Source organism: Clinocottus analis, unplaced genomic scaffold (assembly GCF_023055335.1).
Source record: "Clinocottus analis isolate CAN_PGR_092001 unplaced genomic scaffold, fCliAna1.0.p SCAF_7, whole genome shotgun sequence".
In the NCBI taxonomy this organism is placed as follows: Eukaryota; Metazoa; Chordata; class Actinopteri; order Perciformes; family Cottidae; genus Clinocottus; species Clinocottus analis.
In genome coordinates, this window is record NW_027176229.1 from 14,680,123 (window position 1) to 14,705,648 (window position 25,526).

The 25,526-nt window shown below is 41.4% G+C and overlaps 1 long non-coding RNA gene across 1 annotated transcript in view; it reads right to left on the minus strand.

Annotated features, from left to right (window-relative positions):
- Positions 1 to 611: 611 nt before the first annotated feature.
- LOC137779176 (uncharacterized) overlaps positions 612 to 25,526 on the minus strand; it is a 32,611-nt gene continuing 7,696 nt past the window's right edge. The window contains exons 3-4 of the long non-coding RNA XR_011077040.1: positions 23,387 to 23,689; positions 612 to 1,605 (exon numbers count right to left, since the gene is read on the minus strand). This is a non-coding gene — a long non-coding RNA (uncharacterized lncRNA). The remainder of the gene's footprint in view (positions 1,606 to 23,386; positions 23,690 to 25,526) is intronic.

Genomic DNA, 25,526 nt, shown 5'->3' on the forward strand with positions numbered 1-25,526 from the left:
TTCACACATCCAGTGGAACAAGGTGACGAATGCAAATGCTCTAAGATCAAGGTTTCTCCTTGGCAATGGTGCAGCACTTGTTTCTCTCCTTTCATGTCCGAATGATGATGGTAATAATAAGAGGGGAGGACAGGCCTCAGATCGAGCCAAAGGGGGAACGAGCATCGATGAGATCTTTGATATGGAATGATGCATCATATGATATTAGTGTCATTCATGGGGCAGTTTGATTGACAGTTTATTAGAAAAAAAAATTGTGAGAATTGCACCATTGTCCTCATCCATTTTTTATGTTTCAATTGCTGACACTTTGATGCACTTTGGTGAATGTGGTGCTCAAACTAGTACAAAGGAGCCGCACACTACATCACATTTTTCTTTGCAGAGTTTTTAGTTCCATACTAACGAAATAATTGATACAGTAACAAACATATTTCTATTATCGCCTCCTTTGGGATTCTACACTCTAGCAAATACACTTTTACAATATATATATATATATATATATATATATATATATATATATATATATATATATATATATATATATATATATATATCTATAGATCTATAGATATATAGATGTAGGGGTACATCCACATGTACACTCACACAGAAAAGCCTCATTTTGCTTCAGGGATCATGTTGTTCTGCGTGCCTCAAGTCCAACAGACTTCATTTTCAGCGTTATATTTTATTAGGCTAATGATGCACATTGTATTCACGAAGCACTTCAACCCCAAATTGCTATATATGTTCTAATTAAGACAATGCAACTCTGTGCTGTTTTCAGGAAATGCTAAATGATTGCAAAGAAGGTGGCACATTTGCAACATTACTCTGGATAAAGGAAGATATTTCTGCCAGTTATCTTGTGCCAGAGAATACCGTGAATGGTTCCTGCATGATTGTGAATACTTCCCTAACAGATAAGGTGTGATGATATTGATGTACATCTTTGGAAGATAGAAATAAAATGGACATGTTTAAAATTACTTTAATAATATGCACAAACACTATTGTGTTTCACTGACTGTAGTCTGTGACCATAAAGGGTCATTTCAGCAGTAGAATATTATTTGGTCTTTATTTGTCTGTCACATTATTGTTTACACTGTGATCCCCAGTCTGTTAGATTTGACTTGGTAAAGAGAAAATAATTCATAATGCTATTTTTTTCCCTGAATTGCATTTTCTTGCAATAACATATGCATCTAAAACAATGTTTAGCAAGAATGTCTATATTTTTATTTTAGATGAGACATAGATTAACTTTTTTTTTAGAGAGTAATAGGAAGCCAAATGCAGAAACTAAATAAGGTGATTACCATAAAATAAGTAATATTGTCAACAAAATTCAAAACGTGACAGAGTTCAGAGAGTTAATTTGTCGTGTGATCCTGTTTGTGTGTGAGAAGGTCACACATTGACATTGTGTTGCTTCAAGCGACCCTTGACCTTGTGCTGTGACCTGCTGCCAACCACGGAGAACGGAAACAAGTCCTTTAGAGGAGTCCCAAGGGGAAACTGGCTCCTGGACACCAGGCTCCGGCTTCTCTTGGTGCAGAAGCACACGCATTGCTCCAGTCTTCTTTACTGCACTGTCTGCTGGGGAGACATGGAAGTGAAGGTAAAAAGAGAAATATATGTTTGTGACTGAGGCATGGAATACATATTCATGCTGTATATGCATCAAGAGTGGATGTTTTTTTTTTCTTGTGCAAAAGACTTTTGTTCTATATGCACTCAGGAGACATTGGAGGAAAACTGATTTACTAACTTTTATTTTTTTTACCCGGCAATATTTGACTCAAGAGCAACTATAGAAAAAGCACACTTTGATCATTATCAATTTTGCTTCTAATGAAAGACAGATACTTATATCCCTTTTTAGCACATTACCCCTAATGTGCTAAAAGGGAAATATAATTAGCTGTCTTTCATTAGAAACATAAACTCATAGAGTAACATAAAAATGCATAATTCCTTTTGAAGGTATTTCTTTTAATCTTCTTACAGAATGCCTATTTTCTGGTAGTGCTGAATCCATATTTCGCAAGAAAAGCAACTACCATTCCCCTTCTCCAATACATGGCTGTAAATTATGGCATTATCTCTGCTGGCAAAGAGGGAAGGAGAGGAGGTGGAAAGAAGGGACGAGGCTGAGATGAGGGAGGGTGAGGAAATTAAAGAAAAGGGTGTAGGAAAAAAAGGACAAACCTACACACACGTACACACACCCTTCAGCCTGAAGTCAATGCCAAAAGATTATGCTTGGCCTTATCCAGTAGGGCCTGTCAGATTTATTTCCAACATCAAGGGACTCTGCTGTCTCTAACCCCATCCATCAGTACCTTGTCTGGGTTTCTGTGTGGTCAGTGTCTTGGATGGAGGCTGGGAGTGGAGAGCTGAAGGAGACTGGAGGTGTGTGTGTGTGTGGGTCTGTGTGTGCGTGTGTGTGTGTGTGTGTGTGTGTGTGTGTGTGTTGGGAAGGGGGGTATCTGAAGCAGAAGTGGTTGCCAGGGCACACAGGCCAGTGGCATTCTCCACTGCCTGGCATCCCATGGTGCAATGGGAGCAGTAGTCCTCGGTAAGTCACCAGTGGAGGTGAAAAGCACTGTCACAGAGATGAAAGGGGGCTTCCCCCCACACTCTGATCTAAGAGAGAAAAATAAAATAGGAATATGGGAAGAGCGCTACAGAGAGTTTTAGAGAGTGTAAAATCTCTCTCACTGTATTCCACGTCAATATGTCTCACATTTGAAATCCTTATTATAGTTTGGGTGTGGAAAAAAGGGATGTGCTTTCATTGTTCAGGGACATGTCCCCTCACACACACACACACACACACACACACACACACACACGCACACACACACACACACGCACACACACACGCACGCACGCACTCACTCACGCACTCACGCACACACACACACACACACACACGCACACACACTCACGCACACACACACACGCACACACACACACACACACACGTCATTCCCCTCGCCCGGGTGCCGATGCCACACCACCCACCCCTGTCGTTCTGCACGATGTAACCTAGCAACTATTTAATTAAAATAGCATCAGCAAGGATAGAGGCTTTTTTTCTATCCCTTGCAAGGATTTCCTCCAATCTCAGTGCTTTTCAGCACACCATGAATCAAAACTGACGCTATGTATGCCGCCGTATCTTGCCCCTCACATCCCCTTCTTTGTTTATACATTTGGTTATTTCAACAAGCACTATAGCGTGCATTATGACACGTGCCTGGTAGGATGCACCTGATGCCATATATCTGCTGTGGGGGCACTATATCTATGCTTCAACTGGCCAGAGATTTAATGCAGGATGTCATTATGCCACAGAGTTGTACAAGCAAGGCCATCACCTCTCTGTCCTTCAGAGTAGTCTATCAGGAATAATAGAATGCCTCCTCTTCAAGCACTTCTCCTCCTCTTGCTCTTGCCCCCCTCCTTGTGCCTCCTTTTCTCTTTGTATGCCAAATCACAGCACCCTCTGTTTCGACCTAAAAAGAGGCGCCTCTTACCATGCTCTACATGTGTGCCAAGCTCGGGCTATGCGGAGCAATTAGAGGAAATGTGAAGCAGCTCCACATGTCAGCATACATCGGACTCACTGTCACTCAAACCACATCCATGACTCCTTTGCTCTGAGAAACAAACAATGGAGCAATATTCTGGTTCAGGGCTGTCAAAACAGAAGGCCCCGTCTCTATTTCATTCTCTCTTTCTTCCGGTCTTCTTCACTTGTGCTTTTCCTGCTGCTAATGGATACCCTGATGTGTCATAGAGCAGTGAAGTTATCTGCCCTTTCTTGATTTTCCATAATGTTACAATTTGTATCGTGTAGGTGCACCAGAGGGATACACATAACTCCTTTCACTTGTTCTCAATAAGGAGGACCTCTGGCATTAGGCCTTAAGAAGGAATGCACTGAAAGTCATAGTAAATGGCTATAATGAGCCTCCTGCCAAATGGTTACATTATCAGGTTGGCTTCCACTTCTGGTACATTCACACTTTTGACCAAAAGTGACATATTTCTACCTTTTATGTCTCTCTTTCCCTCGTTTCTCACGCACACTTTTTCCATTTCTGCGAAACTGCTCAACCACTTCAGACACTGCATTTAAACACAGACATTTAAGACCAGTGAAAGAGGAAAGAGTTAAGAAATGTAAAAGGATAAAATCACATATGCACTTCTACATAATAGTCACTGAGAATATCACATTGAACCAGATTTAAGAGGCTACTGGCATTGGACCATTTAGTATGATCTCTTCAATAAAAAGTATCAATGGAGGAAAATCCTCTTTGCTTGAAGAGTATATCCAGATCTGAGCATGTGTCTGACTGACCTGAATTGAAGTGGAGGCCAAACAGATATGTTTTTTTCATATATATATATATATATATATATATATATATATATATATATATATATATATATATATATATATATATATATATATATATATATATAAAATGGCAAAATGCTGGCAAACAGCTCCTGGGCAGAGATAAAAAAAAAATAATTGCGTCATTCAAATTAGTGTTGAATGGACTGCACTTACAGTAGAAAGCACCTTTCTACCTGTCTTGACAAAGCGCTTTACAATGTGCCTCTCATTCACCCATTCACACCGATGGCAACGTAGCTGCCATGCGAGATGCTGGTCAGTCCAACGGGATCAACTTGAGGTTCAGTGCCTGGCCCAAAACACATGTACATTCACTGTCAACCCTTTGATTAGTGCACGACTCGCTTTACCGCCTGAGACACAGACGCCACATACATGTTAATGCAGCAATAATGTTTTAATCTTCAACGACAAATGTAAAATATTCCCTCATTTTCATAAATGTATATATGCAGTTTATGTAGGCCTATCTCTTGGATTAATTCTGTCATCATGTGAATTCACCACTGCCTGTGGCCCATATAGCCTATGTAAATCTTTGAGTGTGTGTGTTCACACATTGATTTGCATAATGGCACATGATTTTGACAGGCAGGACGAGAGAGGGACCCCTTGACATTTTTATAATGGCACTTTACAGGGTGGACAAGGTTGGGGGTGGGATGGGATGTGAGCGGCACTACTGGTGGAACAAAACACAGAGACCTCCGGTGTATGTAGTTCTCATGAAGAGAGACAACAACCTACAGTATTTTCTGTTGTTCAGTACACTGTGTTTCACATGAGATTACTGTTGAAAAAGAACAGAACAGAAACGCATGATGTTGCAACTAATTGAAGGACGTTTATATGCATCTACTGTTAATAAATAATATTTGACTTTGTGGGAGCAAAAGATAAGACCTTAACTTAAAACTCCAAGTGGCTGTTCAGAATTGTACATAAACTGATTGATGAGGAGCAAGGAGAGAATATTTCATGAGTGTATCATGTCTGTACTGGGTCACATCCTCTGAGATATTAATATTGATGGTCTAGAAAATTATTTAAATTCTCCACAGATGACAATACAACATATACGACCTTGTAATAATTATCTCACATGCCATATAACCTCACAACATTTTACCTAAATTATCTCAGCCACCATATTGAAAATCATTTTTTATACATGTTGGCATATTATAACAAACCTGTACTTATGGATTTTCCTCCTGGGTTACATCCGTCAAGTTGAATCTAGCAAACATATCCCTTGTCAATACCATTGAGATTGATAGAGCCCCAAATCACAGAGTGGGGCCTGTACGACCGACGCAGTGGTCTGTGGGAGAGGTCTCCAGCAAATTAAAAGGTCATGAACTTTGATGTCTTCTCTTTGTCCTGACACGCAACTCACCCCTACGTCTTGTCTAGGTGACACGTGAAACAATGGCGTTTCTTTGTCTAATGCAAACAACTCAGAACAATGCTGCTGCCAAGAGCCAAAGGCTGTGCCTATGGCCAGCCACAAGTTCCTCATCTATTGGTCTTTGAGAACCACGGGTAGACAGAAAGGCTTCTCTGGGCTGAGGCCCTGACCAGATCTCCAAGGATGATTTTTTATCATGTCGTTTGGGACATGACAGACATTGTGATGTAGTGGCGAGAATGTAAATCAGACAGGATTGTTTCCACCACACAAGGATTGAGGCAGTGTAGGTTGCAACAGATGAAGTTAATTAGATTATATGTATTTAATAATAATAATACAAGCAGTAATAAAATAGCGTTTTGTGCAGTTCTTGCTCAGTTTACACATATTCAGAATCTGTGTGCTATTTTGGTTGCATGCCAATGCAGTCTACTGTAGCCCTTGTGTGCTTTATAACTATAAAGCTGATTAAAATGATAAACATCATAAGAGCAGTAAGACGATGTTGGCGGCATTCTCAAGTCAGTCTCGACTTAAGGTAATTCCCAACAAATGATTTCTATACTCTGCTGCGTTCTGCACCCTTGAGCCCATATTTTTAAACCTGGTTGCACCTCCGTCTCACTCCGTGCCTCAAATCCCTGTCAACCCGACAGGCACACCCACACATACACAGAGACCTCATTAAAATGCATAAAACCCTCACTCACACGCACACCCCTGCCATATGCATTAATTAGCACGCTGGTAACAAGCTAGCCTCTCTATTCACACCCTGAGCCTCTTTCATTAGCATGACATTGGCTAGCAGCAGCCAGGGGCCCATAGGCGGCATGGCTCTCTCCTCAGGGCCCTTGATTAAACGGAGAAACGTAGGAAACCCTGGGACGCAAATCTCTCAATTCCTTTCATCATTTCACCCATGCGGCGTCTTTCGGATGATCCCTGGACCGCAAACTGTCAAGTATACCTGTTTCTATGGGCCAGACCTCTTTTCCATGTCTTTGGCTCTCTTCTCCATCTCTCACAGTCCATCCTTCCCTGACCCACTCCAGTGTACTTTCTTCCGTATCAATCTAATTGTCAACTATCTTTCTCCAAACCCTTATGGGCTTCTCTTTTTTTCACCATAGCTTACATGTATGCAAACGGGGAGGCCCAGCTGGAGTCTGTCTTTTCATTGCTCATAAATCCAGATAACATCAAGCATACTATTTCAGATTCACAATAGCAGCCCCCGGTGACCCAGAGAAGGATGCTCATACTATAAAGGCTTGTCCTTATTTCTCACACGTATAGACACACCTTTACCCTTCCTTCTCAGCAGTAAGAGATCTGGACAACCTTACACCTGAAATACAGGGTGGCTATCATCTCCAGGCTTTGCCCATCAGGGTCTCCCCCCCATCCAGCCTGGATTTCAAGGCAAAACGTCTCATTAGCTGTGGTCCTTGAAAGAAGGGCACTCAATTTCGAATTCAGTTACACATTCCCTTTGAATGGAACTAGGAGGCAAAGGAAAAGAGAGGGAGAGGAAGGGGAGAAAGAAGGCATGGGATATGGTCTTAGTCGAAGGCTGGGGCCTTGGACCCAGAGGGAGGGAGAACAGAGGGGAATAAGGTCTGCTGAGGCAACCATAATTTCATGCCATCATTACCTCTATGGGCTGGAGATTTATGCTAATGCCATTTCAGGGAAAAAGTGCTGGACAAAACGGGTTTAGAGGGTCAAAAGAGAGCCGTGTAGTTGCTTTGCCACGGCACTGGCCTGATTTTTTTTTTTAGCTCTGAACATAAGTGTCAGTATCCATTTTTCAATTTGTTCAAATTGTTTTTTATTTTATTTTCTCTTCTTTGGTATGTTGTAAAATTAAGTGATGTAAGTATGCAGCGAATTCTGGGACACGAGTCACTCCTCTATCACTTACTATGTCTTAAACATGCAGAATGGCTGCATTCCTTGAGACACTGTACTTCACATAAGCTGGTCACCCCAATGACACATCATTTCTCAGTCCAGACAGAGGTGAAAATCAGATTCAGCTCAACCAGGTGTTCCTATCCTCTCCCCCTGCTGAACTGAGAACTCACGTGGATGTCTTGCTAAGGCTGTTGAGTGGTGTAAGGTCCATAATCTGGACCACATACTGCTCCAGGATAGCCTCCTGGAGTTCAAGAATGCTGGTCCAAGAACCTTGCAGTGTGGCAGCCACATACAGCATTGTCACTCAGTAATGATGGTTGTATGGTAGTGGCTACATGCAGCAGGGGGCAGGCTGACTTTCTCCTAACGAGAAACTGTCTCACAGAGAGACAGGTCAGGGGTTTGAGAGCCAGGAAGATATCATATTATAACATAACACATCACACTCAGATGAAGAAATGTCGTTGCCTGCCCCTCCAGCCAGAGCGGCACTCATAATAAGGATTAGTTGACGTTACTAAAAGCAGGCAGGGGAGCTGTCATCCAGCAGGGTTTCATAGTTAATGACCAACACGCAACAGCAGAGAGGTTGCAGTGGAATAACGAGGGAATCGATTGGCGCTGACCTTTCAGTGATTCCACATTCTGACCTATTGATTGTGACACCTATTGATCTAACTTTCTGCTGTGTTCTGTTGCAACTGTGGACATCAGAGATGAGATCAGTGGTGGAGACTTGCACCATGGTGAGATGGAAGGGGGTAGATAGATAGTTATCATCAAGACCACCTGTCACTCCTCCAACCTTCCTCGACAACCTCATCAGAACTCTCAATATACACCACAGGAGGTCAGGCCGTGGTAATAATAAACCAGTTGAAAGGATAAGGACACTGACAGAAAGGAAATAGGCTATAAGAGGTTTCACAGCAAATGGTAAAAGCGTCAGTGACAATAACAAGCAAATACAATTTTTCCATCATATCAATTCAACATCTTGACAGCGCTGTGTGATTATATAACATCGGTCATGTAAAAGAGTGAAGGCATTTCTGCTATACATTCACTCCCAATGAAAAGCAATGATGTGTAATACAGTTTGGCTGAACATGTTTAAATTCCATGATATCAGCGTCTGGATATTGATCATAAGTTTTACTTCACATAATTAAAAATTCAGAAGAGATGCAAGACCCAGATTAGTGGGCTCACTTATAATTTGCTACTTCCAAGGGGTGGAGTATCAATACCCAACAGCAGAATTTGTATAGGACGATCCTACAGTGTCAGACATGGGATTCTACCACTGATGCAGCACGACTTTGAGATTTAGACAGAAATAACAGGCACATTTTTCCTACTAATCATGCTTGTGTAGCTTTTGTTTCACCAGAAAATCTGCTTCAACTATTTTAAGAACATAACTTCCCTTGATGTTTATTTTAAGCAATAGGATTTCTATCTATGCACCTACTGAATAAAGCTATTCATGTCAGACCGTTTTCTTGAATTCATTTGTCAAATGGAATTTGATTGTCTGTCATGGAGCCTGAATTGAGCACTAAGGATTGTCTTCACTCTCACACTTCAAACAATACATGACATTTGGCTCTACTGTAAGCGTGTTTTATTTCCGATAGTTCTTACCAAGTGCCAATCAAGATAAGGCTATACATTAAGTAGATGATTTGATTTTCAAGCAAGAGAGAGCTCTTCACCTCCAGACAGTGTGCATACTCTAATATAATGGCAAGTCAATTTATCCCTCCTTCAGTCGTCTCTCATTGCTGCAAATGTAACTGTGCCACACAAGTAGAGTGTAGAAAGAGTCACACTCAAATGGTGAAAGCTTGGAGGAAACTGTGTTGAAACTGCACCAGGCAGCGGCTGTCTGTTAGCAGTACAGGAGGGTGAGCACTTGTGCCCTACGGCACACTGCAGGGGCTAAAACGTTCCTCTACATCTACGCAGGCAGCTAAGAGACTGGAGGCATACATGGGATTACATCCTGTGCTATTGCCCTAGGCTGTCACCGGGAGAGGCCCTCACACGTACGGTAAAACCACACAGTCAAACACCGTAGCAGTGAGTGCAACCACATGCATGCTCACAAATACACTCAGAATGCGAAATGCTGTGCTTACTGTATATTCTATTTTTCTGAAAAAACACAAGCACATTAAGACGCATCTTGAAAATCCCCGATCTGGTTTCTTTTGGTCATTTATGAACTTAATATTGTTCTTTTTACCTGAGGCAGTTAGCAGGTTACTCACAGAGGAGCGATGAGTTTTAAAGAGGTTTATCTTTATCCGAGGAGCAGTTGATGCAAAGTGTACACAGTAATTTGAATATTGTTAAATCTATATGATTAAGTGTCAAATTAAGAACAGTTACGGTATCTGTAATGCAAAAATTATGTTTCTCCTCTGTGTTGCAGAGCCTAAGGTGACATATCTCCTCCGTTACCATTCAGATAAACACTACAGACACACAAACACATGCGCATATGCCCTCAAACACCCACACACATATACACACACTCATGCATACACACACACACACACACACACATACACACACACACGCACACGCACACACATACACACACACACAGTAGGATATCTGTGGTTAGCAGATGAAAGTATCTTTCCTGCACTCATTTTGGCATTGTGCAGTAAGACCCAGGGGGTGTTCTCGACAGACTGGTACATATACAGCACTCCCCAGATAAACACACAAACTGACACAGACACACAATGATGTGTGTTGCATATTGAAGTACTTCATGAAGGTCACATAAGGGCAAGAATGTGCTCCAGTTACTATTCTAGAGCAAAACATTCTGTTAAATATTGTTCCCAGCAGACCATAATATTAAAAATCTATGATGAAGTTAAAAAAAAAATGTGGCTGTGATTTCAGGTTCAGTTCAGTTCTTCACATCTTTAAAATCAATCCCCATTGAGGTTGAGCTTAGTTTATGCTTCACCTTACACCTTTTGATGTGTTCTCCTCCAAGCTCAAAGAGAGATATAAAAAGAAATGTCAGAAACATTTCTCTTACTCTCTTAAACCTTGTGCCCAGTAACAGTTAGTGCTTGGAGTAATTGTGATTTTGCAGGTAACCCCAAATCTGTTTAATGAGAGCAATGATCCATAAAGGGAGCACAGGTAAAGTGCTTTTAACGAGAGGGCCCTTATTTTACCAGCCGGAGAGGAGCAGAGAGGAGCGGAGCCGCTATTTCACATTCAGCTTCAAAGCAGTGCTTCAAATTGTGCAGACGAGACTTCATTTCCTCTTATCTGTCAGTGTATAGGTCCTCCAGAGTAAGAGTGCACAGGGTGAAAATGTGAGGGAATGGTGGGTGAAGATGTATAGAGCACACAGCACCACTGAGAGACGCGAAGACTCAAATTAGGTGAATATGAGAAGGAGAAATGGAGGAAGTTGTTAGACTTGTTAGCTGCGCGCTCTGAAGTGTTGGCTCTATAGTTATGTCCTCCTCAAGACAGACCTTGAAAGATTTACAACGAGCAAAGTCCACAATTTTCATTTCACAGGGACTCTGTTTGAACTAGCACTGCATAGGCTGAATATCATAACTGCCTTGGCTCAGGGCTCCATTTTGACTTTTTCAGGTGTTCTTAGCATCCCATGTTTTGTATGTTTACTGAATATTTTGAAACGAAAGGTCAATGAGGGGGTGTTATCATGGAGCTGAAGTAAATGTAAAAGGAAAGTCAAATTCTAAGCAAAAGTGAAAAAGGGATTATGATTACTTCAACTCTGCTGGTCTATGAACCTACACTTAATTTGTGTTAATATTTTATAGCTACATTGGTATAAATTGTGCCTATAATTTGTTAATACTGAAGTAAGCACTTTAATATTTGATTCTTCTTATTGCAAAATCTAGTTTGCACAATACATCTAATAAAGTCTTGAAATATACTGCAAATAAAACATTCATATTTAGCTTACATTATACAATTTCAAAGTTTAGCTGGTGAATAAAGCTGCTGCAACCATATAACCCCATCTTAATATGTCATTCTCAAATAAATGTAGCGAATATTAGTTTTAAAATAATATAATTTTGTAGATATATTCTTCCGTAGTGTTCTCTGTCTTTATTGTATGCATTGTATACAGGAAAGGACTTCATAACAATAAACATTTTAGACATGGCAAATGTATCATGAATACAACCTGTAATGGGATATTCATGGAATTGGTCATAACTACAAGTGGGACTGGCAAACTTTTGTGTATGAACAAAAACCTTCAGTTATCACCACAATAAATAAAAAAACGTGTGAAAATATCAAGCAAAGTCTACTTATTTATATTAACATAGATTTGATTGCTACATTAACCTTGACGGACAGCTGGCTTCCTTTGAATAAAAAGCTTGAAGCTACAAAAATGAAACACCTCAACCAAAAATTGAGCCTGAGCTCTTCTATACAATTCAAGAAAAAGCTTTTAAGGGAATAAAGGGCAAAGTCAAAGTGACTGACTCAACCTATAGTGGAAAACTGACAACCTTGACTGACATTAGAGGACACAGGCTTTTCTGCTTGCTGGTGTTAGTAAGTGACGTATTTACAACATGGGTAAAAGCTTTTCAATCAACAGTTTTTTTTAGAATAGTATGACTGACTTTTAGATTTATAATCAATGCACTATTTTACATTTTTCCAACAGACTATTTTTCTTCCCCCAATAATGTGTGTATATTTTGGTTGGCGCTGTAGCTTCAGGTGAGTTTTGAGGCTGTAATTCCAGAAAAAGATGATGCATGTAATAATAGAATCCATTCACATTGCTAAGTATGTTTTGAGCTGTAATGGTAGATCTATGATATCACAGTCAATGTGGATCCTGGGATTGAGGCATAACATGTGTATTGTAAACTATGGTATGGTGTAGCATGCTATACATCAGATAAAGTGAGTACACAAGTGTTTCCAATGTGCTTTGTATCTGTGTGTTTCTGACTTTGGAAAAAGGAACTAAATTGCAGCAATCTGGACGCTGAGCTCTATGTTACTGTTGTTAGTAGGCAAGACACATAAAAAAGTATAGATTTCGTCAGTAACGTCTTTGCCAAAACCTCCTGGTGTTCCATTACACATTGATAGAAATACTAGTGGGGAACTACAGCCAACTTGAATGCCCCACCCCCCCTTACAACAAAGCATCTTGGACTAGAGAAAGACTGATGGAAACCTTTGAGGTTGGATTGAATGAATGAAAAAAGAGAAAATGTCACCAATTCCATCTTCGAAGATTTCAGATAGAGAGTCTGACAATGAAAGTACATCAAAGGGAAATGCAGACCCCACAGTCTTCAAAAGGCGCCGTGAGCTCCACATTCAGGGTTATTAAATAGTCGAATATTGACAGGGTTTTTCCTATTTGAGGTGAACGACACCTCAGCTATCGCCACAGATCCAACAGGACCAGAGAGATGGCGAGCACAGCCAAGCGCTCTCCACCTCCCAGCCATTCACAGCAGCCTTAATTGACAGGCAAAATCCGACAACGGCTCTTTTTTCCACCTCTCACCTCCTCGCTGCTAACTTTGCCCACTGGACCGAGCTATTGCTGAGCCAATCAGGGGAGGATTTGTTTGTTGAACTCAAATACGTCCTTCAGCACTTTGGCCCCATTCATCTCACCAAACAATCCCCCTAAGAATTTAACTGGTGGGCAAACACACAGCACATGGGTAATGTCGGGGGCACCTTGACTGTCTGTGTGAATGTTTACCCTGTCATCAAAGAAGGGGCATGCATATAAATGTATGCCTGAAATCCCAAGTTCAGGCTTGGGAAGTGGAGGAGGCGAAGGAAGAAAGACAGCAACTAAATAGTGCTCAGATCTTACAGCCTATGGAACGTGATAGAGCCTTAAATCTATGGAATATGATAGAAAATTAGCTTGCTTTGTAACTCTACAGGCACACAGAGGTTGTTTAAAATGTCAGATCCATGAATAAATACATTTGAAAATAAAATGGCACCCTCCCACGCATCAGGGCTATTCGACAAGATATGTGTGGAAATGCTATAGTGCATCCAAGGCATCTAGCACTTATTTTTTTTCCAGCTCCAAAGGTCTTTTGCCCTCTTGCCGGAATGAAATTGAAACAAAGTTTGGTTTTGAGTTTTGGAAAAAGCTGTGACCTTTTCCAGAATATTTTATGCTGTTGATTAACACCTGATAAAGGATCCCTATTTCATTGTTCAATACCTGATACATTCAATTCGTAAGGGCCAGGAAACAATTCTGCTTAAGGGAAAAGCAAGAAAATAGCTGCAATCAGCCGCTAGATTGCAATGTTTTGTCTGCGATTTGGAAGAGTGGAGATTCTATCAAGCTAGTTCTTGCGGCTGATATGCTGCTGGTAGTTCGTTCAGCCCAAGTAAACTTACAATGGGATTAATAGACATTTTATTTAAACTTTCATTGCACCCAAGAGCTGCATAGCATAGTCTGTTAGTGCCAAACAAACTTCATTTTTCATGCGTAAAAATCTCTCCCATGTTATTTTGTTACAATGAGCAGATTGTAGCTTTATTTTTTCCTTTACGTTGAAAAAGCAAACAAAAACGAAACCTAAAATTAATTATTATTAATTATTTTGTTATCTTATCTTAAACATTCAAAATCATGATCATTATTGCTGTTCGCCACATATTATTTTGTATCCTGTTCCATCAAGCGCCTGGTCATCCAGGCTACACAGATGAAGCTAATAAGTAAGATATGAGGATAAACAGGAAAAAATCCAATTATTCCATAAAGAAAGAAAAACAAATAAAATGTGTGGCTTCAGCAATAGGGATGGGACAAAATATTGGGAGAGGAGTATGTTGCAATACTTCCTTTTGTGATTTGTTATTGATACAGCGGTGCCAAATATTGATGTATTAAAGCATGCAGGCATGCTAAACAGCCATATTAGGGTGGCTGAAAATAAACTAGTTAGCGAGTGGCTTATCACAGAACTCGAGGAGAGTCTAACTTTGGGTCCGATGAACATCGCGACCGTTTTCATTTCACAATGACGTCCTCCCGCTTTCAATAGGGCGAATAAGGCTGTTGTTACAGTGAAGGTCGGACAGTGAAAGTTCAAAAAGATTCATTCAAACGCTTAAGTAGTGTGTAGGAACTGTGAAATCAAGTGTGTTTGTTTATTAAAGTCAATCTTTTTATTGCTATTCAGGATGATTTCTAACTCTGAATGGTTACCATATCAACGCCTCACCACATCTTGTAGTCAAGTCCAACACAAACAGGCCTCTGGACTTGCCTAATATTAATGTGTGTGTGTGTGTGTGTGTGTGTGTGTGCGTGCGTGCGTGCGTGCGTGCGTGCGTGCGTGTCAAAACATTTTGTTTGTATTTGGGCCATCCACCACACAATTTTGGAACATAGTATATTTTAAAAGAAGGCATACTTTCACTTTGAAAATCATATGAGGAAGTGTACAATTCAGATTGGAAAGATTACTGAGAGACTGAGCTCAGGCTGTGTGCACTTTGTTGTACATTGTTTCATCTCAGTTGTCAAATATTGTGAAGCAGACACCACAGTGCAGTGAAAACAGACATACTTCCTACTTTTTTGCCTTTTTAGAGGTATTTTTTCATTCTTCGGTTCCACAGATATCAGGATGTATCATAGATGATTGTCTTGCAGTTGGATATTCATCACATTCCCAAGGGATGACCTCTAAACATTTAAAGATGGGAGAGGAAGTTAGGGGATCTTTAGCTTCTGTTCTGTGAGTATTTTCCAAGTGAAACACAATATTTGAGCGGTGTACAGTAACAAGAGGGATTAAGATCAAATCCTTTTTACATTTGAAAGAAAAGCTAAAAAAAAAAATGGATGGCCTTAAAATGTAGCGCAATACGGATCCAGCATCGTTGACTGAACAACGACTGTGGCTTCACACAAACATCCACAATATTGCACATGTTCTCCAATAGATGATCAATATGACCGGGGATGTGATCTAAAAAGGGTTGGAATACACATTTTGAATTAAAATGCATGCCATGTCATTCGTCACCGCACATGGGAGCTGCACCAGTTTCTCGATCAAGATTCTCTGCTGCTTCTGTCTTTGCTCTCCACAAGAACAGTGGTGGTGGTGTGCGTGCGTGTGTGTGTGTGTTTGGGTGTGTTTGGGTGTGTTTGGGTGGAGGGGTCTTTCTCTACCATCATCTCTCAAAGCTAGCGAGCACCCACCTCTCCCAGATCAACAAAGCTCCAGTCACACGTTACTGTACATGTCGTTTCCACAGCAAAACCAGACTCTGACGGAGACCCTGAAGATGCAAGAAGGATGAATGACCTTTTTATAAGTAGGAACTGGTTATATATATTTGTCTGGCATGAAGACAGAGAAAAGGTGATAATGGCAGGATGGTATGTTTTATTTATTCATTTTGCTGATGTCTATTTATTATTCAATGGCTCAGTGTGTTAGCTTCAAATGAAATCCTAGGACAAGAGGAAAAATGTTAATGCATATCTACTTATTGATGAAATGTGTAAGGAAGAAGGAATTGGTGTGCTAATATTGCAAGATCATGCTTTGATATGTATAAATATATGGCAGAATTTTAAATGTAACTACTACAAGGTAGGCTTGTAAATTAAGTATTTTGTATTTGCTTAGTGTACATTGACATGCTGTCCTTTTCTTATCTGAATGATACAATCCAAGTTCATATAGTCAATAAATAATATGTGAATACATCATGCCTTGTGAAATATGAAAAATGTAAGTATGTATGATACTGTCATCATTACTCAATTCAAATATTTTAAAACCTCTGAAATTAGCTCTCATACCAAATGTTAATACAATGTATTAATCAAGATATTTGACTTTCTACTTACATTCTTGTGTTATTCATTTTGAAATAAGTAGTATGTGTGACAATCCCGACCACTCGTAAAGGGCCGCTGCAATCATTATTGAATCATCATCCCATATTTGGTGAGTTCTTTACTGGTTGCTGCCCTTGCCCGAATAAAATCACCATGACAATATTTAACTCCTGTACACATTATCACAATTAGCTATTTATAAAACTGCAGACCAAGATTTATAGCTAACATGTAATATAAATATTTTGATACTCACACAGAACTGCTGATGTGTGTAGTGTGTCACACATCTTTCTATCTAACACACACACACACACACACACACACACACACACACACACACACACACACACACACACACACACAGACAAAGCCCTTTGTACTGTCTTCCACACCAGCACTCCTCCAGGGGCCAATACTGTGCTCCAAAGCCCTATAGAGGGGCAGCAAGCCGGAAAATGACCCCATGCTGTCCCAGCTCGCCTCAGCCCCGCCTGGTTACGCCCGTTTCCCAGGGACCCGCTGAGGGCCGTAGGCCTCCCTCTCACGCCACACTACCTCCCAGGGCCAAACGTTAACGGGGGCTCCTCACCGCGGACAATAGGAGCCGGGAAACGTGGGAAAGAAATGTCACAAGGCTCTCTGACAACCGAGGTTCGACCCTTTGACCTCCAGGGCTGGTCCCACTGGGCCTCTTTATGTAAACACAGGGTGTCCAAACAAAAGCAAACCCTGTGTTAATCAGATTCATAACCTAGTTGAGAAGATGTATAGAACCTAAGGTGTGGAAGTTTTAGCTTTGGACTGCTGCTTATTCATTTGAGTATACATACATATTTTTTTTGCATTTTTGTATATATCAATGCTTAAATCCGCTAAAAATTAATTTCATCATTTGGATCATTTATGTTGTCTTATTTATTCTACAATTAAATATTCATACTTTTTTTCTCTTTTTCTTTTTTTTTTTTTTTTTTTACCAATAATGGCTTGAATACTCTGTCTCTCTACACTGTCTGACTTCAATGGAGTCATTAACAGGATGAGGACAAAGACTGGACAAGCATCTGTTGTTTGAAATCCCCACAGCCTTGTAAACAGTCCTGGTCATTTAACCTCTGACCTTTCGGCAGTGTCTCACTCCATATTGGAGATGCAGGTCAAACAAGGATGTGGTCAGCCACGCCGCTCCCTCCACAGGGTCAAGGGGGTTTGCACGACCGGGTGGACACAGGTAGGGTGGGTCTTTTGCAATGGTAGGGGAGTAATTAGTTTCTGAGCAAGAGGTTAACGAGGGAATGACAGGCATTAAGCAACACGTGACTTCATCCAAGACATGGCAAGCCTTGGTTTTGATGGTTTTCGCTGGTATTAAAAATAATTGGTGAGTAATTTTTGGTTTGTTCGTTATTGATTTCTGTAGAATATTACATATTGTTTAAATTGTAGGGTATTTTAATCTGAATTGAGTTTTACATCAAGTTATTTGTAAGCTTTACAGTTTCTATAACAAGGAGGTATTGTTCAAACTATGCATTTAAAATTGTGCAGTAGAAGAAACATATACATGCATCGAGATGCCTTTAAAAGTCTTGGACAACCACTTGAGCTCCCAGTAAAACTGGGCCATGTGTCCGTTTCCGTCTTCACGGGTCACATATTTATAGTGACGGGCAGTGAGGCAGCTGGTCACCCTATTTACAAACAATGGGCCTAATCTGTTTGCTCAAGGCCCTTGACAAGATCTTATTGGTACAAGAGCACATGTGTGGGTCAGACCACTATGGTCACTGGAGGTCAGAGGTCATGAACCAAACACCACGACCTCGTTCCCAGGAGAGTCTTGCTAAAGTATTCCTGTGCTAGTTAGCGGACATCATTAAGGTCTCAGGCTTGACAAGTGAAGATTTAATGACCCTTGGCGTGATGAGCTACTAACCTTACATTCAGAATTATGACCAAAAAAGTCGGGCCAATACATTGAGTTTGCAGGGAATGAATAAGACCACATTGTATTAATTGAATTCCCTGTGCAACACCTGTTTAGATAAAGCCCATGATAGAAAGCATTATACTTTGAAACGGGAAGTGATTAACAATGCAGAACTGTAAGGGGGAAATGGCCTTTAACTCTCTAGATTAGGTCTTTAAGAAAAGCATTTTCCAGCGTTGATCTCAAGGTTAACTATTCAGCACGCAAATAAGGGGCCAGAGGAGAAATTTTTTTGGACCATGAGCTACATCCAGAATTAGCATGTTAATGTGTTTTGTGTGAGCATTTGAATGGTAGTTTTCTCATGAATTAGCACAAACTCAGTGGAGCTCTGTTATTCATCCGAAAGCATCATATCTACAACTTATTGTGTAACCGCTTACTTGCTGCCTTTCCTCATCCAAACCTCCTCAAATTTCTCCATCTCCTCCTCATTATCTTCATCACAATCAAGACCGCCAACATGACCGCATACAAACCCCAAACTCAAACGACAGCACAGATGAGATGCTGCATTGTCACACGTCTCCTTGTAACCGCCCATAATCATAAATCTGCCTGCATGGCCTGTGATCATTTATGAGCACTTTACATGAAGATCACTCTCACAAACAACGCCCTTCAGGCAGTAATGAAAGCCAAGCATCAAAGTTGAAGATCAATGTCAAGTTATGAGATTCGTGAGAGGGATCGCTTGTATGTAGATCTATATGACCCTATATGTAAAGAGGATCTCCAAGGGATGCTATCCATTATGACGAGAGGCATGTTGCTCAAATAATGGTATGAGCACCTTTTTTAACTGATCTTTAGACTGTTAAACAGATCAAACAGCTGTTAAAAAAAACTGATATTTTTATATCATGATGATTGATTAAAATAAGAAAAATAACATGATTTAATTCAAAGTTTTCTTCGTACAATTTGTTTTGGTCCAGGATGATTATGTTATGTAAAAGAAAAATGTCATTGCAAGTTTCAAAATCTACTCGAGAGCAAAATGTGGTTCCAGAACTTGATACTGATGAAACAAAACTTGAAGCTGCAGGCCAACTGAATTAAATTGAATCCTGAGATTGGGACATGCTGTCAGCCAGTAGCTGAGGTCAAGGGTTAAATGACTGAGGTCAGGGAGGCTTGGACCTCTGTTTAAGGACCTCTTAGATCAATGAAAGTGAGTTAAACATATATACTTATAATGGGGGATTGATTAGAGAACGAACAAGTGTCAGAGAGTTTGGTCTGTGGTCAGTGTTACAGAAAATAACTCTGTTGTCCCATTTATATCCAAAAACTCCCATGTTAAAGTCCAGGGTTTGGTTCACCCATCCATCCCAACAACCACTTACATGTGGATTGTATCTCTATAATGATAATTTCCCAAACAATAAACAAATACCATTTTAGGCCATTTGAAGAAACAACTCATATTGTCTTAGACCAGAAAAGAACCTAAAAGAAAAAAAGAAACCTCCTTACAATTATTACAGTGATACCTTTTCTACTTGTTCTGCCTCCTTAAAATGTTGAAGGCCATGGTGTCAACCTGATGCTGTGACCAGACTCAGCCCTGGCTGCGTCCAGGCAGGTGGCAGCTCAGATCAGCACCCCACTCTCTGGCCCGGGCCACAGATTAAAACACGTCTCCCTTTGCCCACTTTCATCTATGGCCAACTCTCCAGCCAAGCATACCCTATGCCTCCTCACTCCTGCATCTCTTATCCTCCTTCTCTTCTTGACTCTGCTTTCTCTCTCATGCAGGGGACCGAGATGGGCATGCAGGGACAAATCTGAGACCTTGAAAAAAAAAGAAGAAAACAGGAGGGGAAGGACATTGAGGACTGGGGAGGGTAAGGAAGAAAGGAGGCGGGTAGAAAAAGAGAAACGCACATTGTACTTTTCAAATGGATGGGAAATGATTCGCTGGGATTTGCTGACAATTATACGGTGGGGTTTAATCAATTCGGACCATTCACAGCGTGGAGAGGGCTGATCCCCCAGTACAAAGGAACAGACCGTGGGAGGGCGGTACCTGAGAAAGCGCCGGCCTGGTGTAAGTAACATGAGGCAACACTCCCCTCCCCACACATTGCACTGCAGCATATGGCCCCTCTCTGAACTTATTAGCTGGCGGATTAAGGCCAATCGCAGGGACCCAATGGCCTGTGGCTGCCTCTGACGCACCCTCCCTCGCTCCTCTTCACCCCCAGGAATGAGGCTGACTGACAAGGGGCATTGTGTTGGGCACCTAGCTCGCCACACCCCTCACTTACCCTGTCATGCAGTGCAGTTTGATGAGGTTATTTGGTAGAGAGAACAGAATTCGACCATTAACATTATGGCCACAGAACACACTGTGCGTGCGCTTAGATAATTACTGCGTCGTGTTATATCAGAACAGCTCTCTTCAAACATGTCTCCATCATATTTCTTCATAAGATCATTTTCAACTTTTCCCTTGACCACTACGGTAATACTACCTGCAAATTAGCAAACTGCTCGGCTGTGGAGTGGATTAAAAGCACCTGAATGTGAACACACAGATTAGCCCTGTAGATATGAAGTCTAATTAGCATCTCATTGCAACTCAACATGCGAGCTCAACATGAGTGCAGACACGCTGAGAGAAAAGGCTCCATTGGCCAGGGGTTGATTATAGGTCTATTATGCACACAGTACTTAGTGATGGGCTGAGAGTAGGAATTAAGAGCTTGATGGCTACTGCGAGGGGGCCTGGGCTAAAGTACAGAGGTGTTAGCAGTCAACAGGGTCTCGGGTCTACAGGAGGCCAAGACTGAGGGAGGCTATACAGTAGTCTCTGGCCTTCCTGAGTATTCATGGAGAGAGATTTGACAAGAGAGGAGCCCCCTATTTAAGCCTTCATTTGATCTGGCAAGCAGCAGGTGATCCTCTGCCTCTTTTTGTGTCAGACCACAGGGGTTTGTCAACCCCTCGTGACCTGTCTTACCTGGCGCCCTTCAGGACACCTCATTTAGAGGGGAAGAGAGAGGCTAATTTAGTCGTAGGTGTCCACCCATTACGGAGCTCCACCTGGCCACAGGGTTGCAAGGTCAGCTCCACACTGAGACAGCGGGGGTGCACAAGGCCTGCTTTGCTAATCCCCTCATATACTGGGAACTGTTGGAGGACCCAAAGGCCAGGGACGAAGGAGAGAAGCCATATTCCTGGTTCTTTTAGATAGGATTAAAGGCCCCGCAAGGGTTGGTCTTCAGGGTTGAGGTCTCACATTTGGACATCATGAAGGCATTTCTGAGAAGAGCAGAAGAAGGCCCAGCTTTGGTCTGCTTTCCCCCCGATACCACCTGTGACCTTTAGTGCACAACCACAGCTTGTGTTGACAAGCGCAACACCTGAGAGTTTATTGCAGGTACAGATTTGACAATATGCAATATAGTCGATTGTGGAAAGCCTTTTCTCCCTATGGTTCCCTCCAAGTGAGTACTTATTTGTTTGTTTGCTTTCAAGAAGGAGTTCTTGTGGCAAGAGCCAAGCAGTTGATCCTTAATGAAAGGGGAAATCCTCTCCCCCTTCTCCCTGCAGGATGGTTTCCCTATACCTTATCTTGAACCTCCCTTTGCTAGCTTTCATGTGTATCTCGTCATTCTGGGGTGAGTGACTGCTCCTCAGAGACTGTGTCTTTGAGAACCAATGATTAATGCTCTTTGAGGATGGGGGGTGAAGTGTTGCCCCACACCTTCTTCACATACAAAGCAAAAGACCCAGCTTTTTCCTACACAAACAGTCATGCCACGGAGAGAGAAAGTTGGTAAGAGAAACCCACACACACTGCCTGTACTTCATAGACACAGATATAAATGGGCGTCCTAATAGTCAAATCCTTTTCTCTACCCACCTCTCCCCAATCAACACTTAGACACTCTGTATCTCACCATTTCTGGCACACTCTCACCTCAAAAACCCCTCAGGATCCAGGCCCCTTTCATCAATAGCTTTCCTCACAACAAAATTAGCGACAGTACGGGCAAGAACTTTTTTTTTTTTAAAGAATATATTACAAACTACGGAAATGGATATGAACATAGATGTTCAGTGGGATCAAAAATCCAACCATTAAACAAAACACGCTCAGGCATGATTGCATTTGGATTACATTTTATTTCTTTCATTTACTGAACGTGAATAAAAGAAATGGGAAAGCTTGTCAATGATCGCCACACTAAATGCTTGTAATGCTCAAGAGCATTTAGCGGAAGCTATTAAATAGCCATTGTGATAAAACTTAGAATAGCATCACTGTGAGGGCTGATGTTAACATTTCAGATTAGCTTCTTGCTGAACCGCGGGGTTCATTTGGTCGCATTTGCTTCCATTATCGACTGAATAAGCAGATTCTGCTGGCGGAGGTCCATTTCTCTCCACACACTGTAGCACTCTATCTCCATCTGAGCCCACTCAAATCACGTTAGCCAGTCAAATCAGGTTAGCTCCTCTTAAGCGTCAAAAGTACTTTTAATTCAAAGCATCACTTCATCCACACCAGATTTGTTGGCATGCCAGAGCTTCAGTTGTCAGTGCCTCCGCACTGATCCACATCCAACGGGGTCAGACAGATCAGAATACTCCGAGTCTGTGTGTATGTGTGTGTGTGTGAGAAGGGGAGTGTTGGACTATGAGATATTTTAGGGTTGGATGTGAAGAGTTACTTACAATCTGGCCGTCCTCCACACTGACATGTGTGTTTGATGGTACACACAGCCCGCCGGCGGCCTCCCTGACCCAGTGCTGGCACGGAGGGTCGAGTGTGTGACAACGCGCTGCTGTTTGTGCTGCAGATGACCGGGATTTGTTGAGGGTGGGTTGGTGGGGGGCAGGGGCGAAGCTGGGGGTTGGAGCTGAGGACAGGGGTTGCGTCGAGACTGCCAGTCTTTGTGGTTATTGTTGAGTGCAGAAATACATCCATCAAAGTGTTTTCACACCATCAAGATTCCACATTGATGTTCAGATGTATCCCTAAAAACGCAGAAATCAGATCAATGTATTCATTTTGCTGTATTTTTAAGTAATTACGCATGAGACAACACGAAAAACAAAAGCCATATTTCGATACAGAGAGCGCCTTATTCAACAATACAGATTAGTTTCATCAAAATGTACTTCTCCATTTGCCGCATGTGCACTTTCTCGTGGTCATTCATCTCTGACCCTCAACAAATCCAGATGAAAAGCAGAGTTGTATCAGCAACAGTCTGTTCTACCTATAATAAATCAGCAGCGAATACAGGATTGTAGTGCGACACAGAAACAGCCTTTCGCAGCTTTTAACTGCGAGGACTTGTGGACATTGTTATAGTGCGACTATGAACCAAGCTGGATTTACCCACAGACCTCTGTTCTTATCCAACTCACTGCCCACCAGGTACAAAGTGTACGAGGTGCAAATGAATGAAATAGACTCTTTGTCAATGGTTGAATGCCTCTGAGGCCACGCTTGCATCAAGTAAGACTTAATAATTCCACCTGACCATATATAAAATATAAAATTACAGGGAGTATGCTGAGTTGCAATTTCTGTGTGTTACAAGAAAAACAGCAAAACACCTTGAACTGTATTTAACTGTACTCTCTCGCCATATTGAATATATTTGTTATTGCATAAATCCTGCAAAATCGCTGATATTTTCATTTACATTTTCTTATACATTCTACTATGTTCTAAAACACCATTTCTTTGACTATGCATTGGCAATTTGATGCACGCCATACATACACAACAATTATGCTCTTGAAAGTAACTGAGGACTGCAGGTCTGCAGTAACTGCAGGTCGTTGTGACTCATATGTATGCTGCGAGGTGGAGTCAGGTAGTCTGATTGTCTGAGGCTAATAACAATAGAGTGGGAGGAAGAGGTGCACAGAGGAGAAGTTAAAAAGGCTACGAGGCATACAGTGGGAGTAGGCGTGTGTGTGTGTGTGTGTGTGTGTGTGTGTGTGTGTGTGTGTGTGTGTGTGTGTGTGTGTGTGTGTGTGTGTGTGTGTGTGTGTGCGTGTTTGCGGGAGGGCACAGTATAAGTGTAGGCACAGTGGTATGCTAACCCTTTTCTGATAAATGTGTGGGATGTAAGGATCGTTGTGGAGCCCCGAAGCCAATCTGCCCAAGACCCTCACTGGAGCCTGAGGGCCTCCTCAGTGCCTGCCCCTACCTGCCTGTCTCTATTTTCCACTCTCCTGTTATTCAAACACTACAGGATTGACCAAATAAAAAATATCTATCTTGTGGTTTTGAGTGTTTGTGATTTTTTTATTATTTATCATTTTTTTGTCGGGAACTGCTTGATTTGTAAAAATGTTCAACTAAATTACCGTCCTAATCTGGCTGGATTTAAAGTTAATGCATTTTTCTTTAGCTTCTATATGCTCTCCAAATCAAATTTCCAGCTCACTGACTTCAAAAGATGAACCCTGTCAACATTTTTAGTAAGACCTTTCCAAGACATTTTTACCATTTTTCTTTTGCTCATTAGTCCATCATTAAGAAAATGCAAATGCTCAAGCCCTCCTCTGTTGAAACTGTGAATTAGATGCTTTGTTACAGCACAGACAGAAGCCTCAGGACAATCACTCTACAGCAACACTGTAATAACTGTGCATCAACAAATAGACATTACAAAATGTGTGAAATATAGATGACACAAACACTTTGTAAATGTAATTTTTGCATTTGAACTGATGAGTGGTCCAAGATACCGAGCTAGAATCAAATAAAGATTGTGTTAAAGGAAGATTAGAGTGATGCAGAATCAGTGTGTGTGTGATGGAGCTGAGCAGCAGACAGAATAGGCTGGTTTTG